Below are 2,986 nucleotides of genomic sequence, written 5' to 3' on the forward strand. Positions count from 1 at the left end.
GAAGGAAGGAAGGAAGGAAGGAAGGAAGGAAGGAAGGAAGGAAGGAAGGAAGGAAGGAAGGAGAGAGAAAGAGAGGGAGGGAGGGAGAGGGAGGAGGGGGAAAAAGAGAGAGACAAAGAAAGGAGGGAGGGAGGGAAATAGAGAAAGAGAGAGAGAGAGAGAGAGAGAGAGGAAGGAAGGTAGGAAGGAAAAAGAAAAGAGGAAAGGAAAGGAAGGGAAAGGAAAGGAAAAAGTAAAGAAAGGAAAGAAGGAAAGTCGGTCGCTTGGGGACTCAATCAGTTAAGGGTCTGTCTTCGGCCCAGGTCATGATTCCAGGGTCCTGGGATCGAGCCCCGCATGGGGCTCCCTGCTTGGTGGGGAGCCTGCTTCTCCCTCTCCTGCTTCCCCTGCTTCTGTTCCCTCTCTCGCTGTGTATCTCTCTGTCAAATAAATAAATAAAATCTTAAAAAAAAGAAAGGAAGAAAAAGGAAAGAAAGAAAGAAAAGGGAAAGAAAATAAAAGGCGGGGGGAAGGTCTCCTAAGGATGCTGACGGACTCAGCCAGGTATTAGTGCTAGCCTCAGGACGCTCCTCACAATCCTTTTATTCCTATTTCACTGTTTCCCCTTCCGAGTCCCCACGGGGCTGCTTCAGACGGTCAGTCATCCCCAATTCCTCCCTGGCAGATGAGTCCTTCTTGTCCTAAACCAGTGCCTGTAGTTTGCACTAACTCCTTGACTCCCCTGCAGCGATTTTCCCCACCCGCCTCTTTGCCCTTCGGGGAAATTTGGTTTGAACGCGGTGGTTCCCGCACAGGCTTTAGGGCTGGCTCTTCAGCTCCGCCGAAATTCCCCTGCTGCAATGATTGGACCAGAGGAGGTCACGTGTCCCGGGGCTAGCCAATCAGAGTAATTCAAGCCCCGGGCTCCCTTGATTGGGTCAAGGAAGCGCTGAAGACCCAGATGGGTCCGGGCCAGGCCCCTGCCAGGATTCAGGCCCGTCCAGGAGGAAACCTCGGCTGTTTTGTTGCGCTTGATCCCACGAGGCGTCCGTTGTCAGGGACTGGGCAGTGCCATTTGAGAATCGGAGCCAACGTTTACAGAGAGAGGGGAAGAAAGCAAGCCCTGACGGCGTTGTTCGAACTCCTCGACTGCGGCCCTGTCCTTGGACTTTTCGCTGCATGGACCGGGCGTTTCTCTTTTGTTCCATTCGGTTTGAGCAAGGTTTTTTGTCACCTGCTGTTGGCCGAGCCTGACACATCCCAGGGTCTTTCCCACGCCCGAAGCAGCCCTCGCGGTTCATGCAGAGACCCGGTCAGGACCCTGCTCCCGTCGGCAGGTGGTCTGCCCCTCCTCCGTTGAGAGAGAGGAGCCAGCGGCCCAGAGGCCACACTTCCTTCTGATCTCTCAGACACCCGCACCTCCGCCGCTGCTGGAATATTCTCAGAGGAGTACGTCCTCCTGCCCACAGTGAGCGGGACCGCCTCTGCTCTGGATGCCTGTCCCCCGGCCCTCCTCTGGGACTCGGCTTTCTCAGTGACTCCCTCTTCCTTTTCTCTCCAGTCTCTGCTCCAGAGGCTCTTATCTTGAGTGTATGGATTTAAAAAGAAAGAGAAGAAAGAAAAACAATTTTCCTTCTTCTGAACATCAGTCTGTCATCCCCGTTCTTCACCTGACAATGGGTTTGCCTCCAAAAATATTCTCTACTCCCTGTACTTTCTTATCATTCACTCACTACTCAATTCACTATGACAATTAGAATTCTGCCCCTCTGCTCTCCTGAAACTGCCAAGTGCAGTGGCCTAATTTCAACATTTCACTCCTCTGCAACAGTTGATCCTACTGATTTATCCTCTTCTAAATGGCCTGTTGAGCTCTTCCCTCATAGATCTTACTGCTCCTTTTCAGGGGTTCTTCCTCCATTCCCCAACCCCCACCCCAAGCCAACAAATGGGTTGCCTTTTCTGGACAACAAAACCTGTTGAAAAATGGACAAAGCTTATGGTTTGTTTCCCTAGAAACATGTACTTTGCATGGTATGGATCAAGGCTGTTTGTAACAGACTGGAGAACACACTCCAGCTAGGAGAATCAAAAGGGGCTTTTCCTAAGAGCACAGACAGTTCACATGAAGGTTGGGAGCGTGGAACTTCCAGGAAGCCTAAACATAAAATAGAATGGCTCTGCCCCTGCCGGGTGAGAAAACTCCCAAATAAAAGCCACCGAGCTGCTGGCACCAGAACTACAGCAGCTCCAGCAGGGACTGTGACAGCAAAGAGGTGCACTGCACCCCAAGCTTCTTTCTCCATGTCACTCCCTCTGGGTCAAGTCCCTCACAAGGTCCTCTGTCTTCGGGTGACCCGGTTTCCAATCAAGGTCTCTCCCTAAGCTTGTCTTCCTTGCAAAGCCTAACCTTCATGCAGAAGCCTGGCTTCAAAGGGAGTGGGACATGTCACTTCTAACTTTCCAGCTCAGCACTGTGAAAAGGGGGGTAAGCAGGATAGTGTCAGGCTAATCAATCTGCTGCATCATCATGTGTTTGCAAAATTTAGAGCCTGAAGTTTAAGAAACATATCCTCAATGTCAATGTGAAGTGCTTTTATCATGATTTTTTTTTTTTAATTGGTCACAAGCAAAATTTTGTGGTCACAGTTGTAATTGCCTTTAATAGGAGAAGGAATTTATTGGCTCAGACAAAAAGTTCAAACACAGAGCTAGCTTTGTCACAATGTGCCCATGGTCTTGGGTGCCAGAGTTTGGTCACTCAGGAGCTATCTCATTCTTGTAGCTCTGTTCCCACTGCTCCTCTCTCAGGCAAGATCTCCCTGCAGTGACTAGTTGCCAAGAGCAATTCCCTGCTCATATTCCCACCCCCAGCAGATGGAGAGCCCCTTTTCCCAAATGCTTTTAGCAGAAGATATAGAATGATGTTTCATCGGACCAGTGAGTCAGGCATTCCTCCTTGAATCCACCATTGTGACTGGGGTGCAGGGCTCTGGCAGACCCTATT

The 2,986-nt window shown here is 50.5% G+C and overlaps 1 pseudogene; it reads right to left on the minus strand.

Moving 5' to 3' along the window:
* The window catches only part of LOC132002946 (methylglutaconyl-CoA hydratase, mitochondrial-like), a 3,338-nt pseudogene extending 2,694 nt beyond the window's left edge, over window positions 1-644 (minus strand).
* Window positions 645-2,986: the final 2,342 nt, after the last annotated feature.

The sequence above is a fragment of the Mustela nigripes genome, chromosome 15 (genome assembly GCF_022355385.1).
Source record: "Mustela nigripes isolate SB6536 chromosome 15, MUSNIG.SB6536, whole genome shotgun sequence".
Lineage (NCBI taxonomy): Eukaryota > Metazoa > Chordata > Mammalia > Carnivora > Mustelidae > Mustela > Mustela nigripes.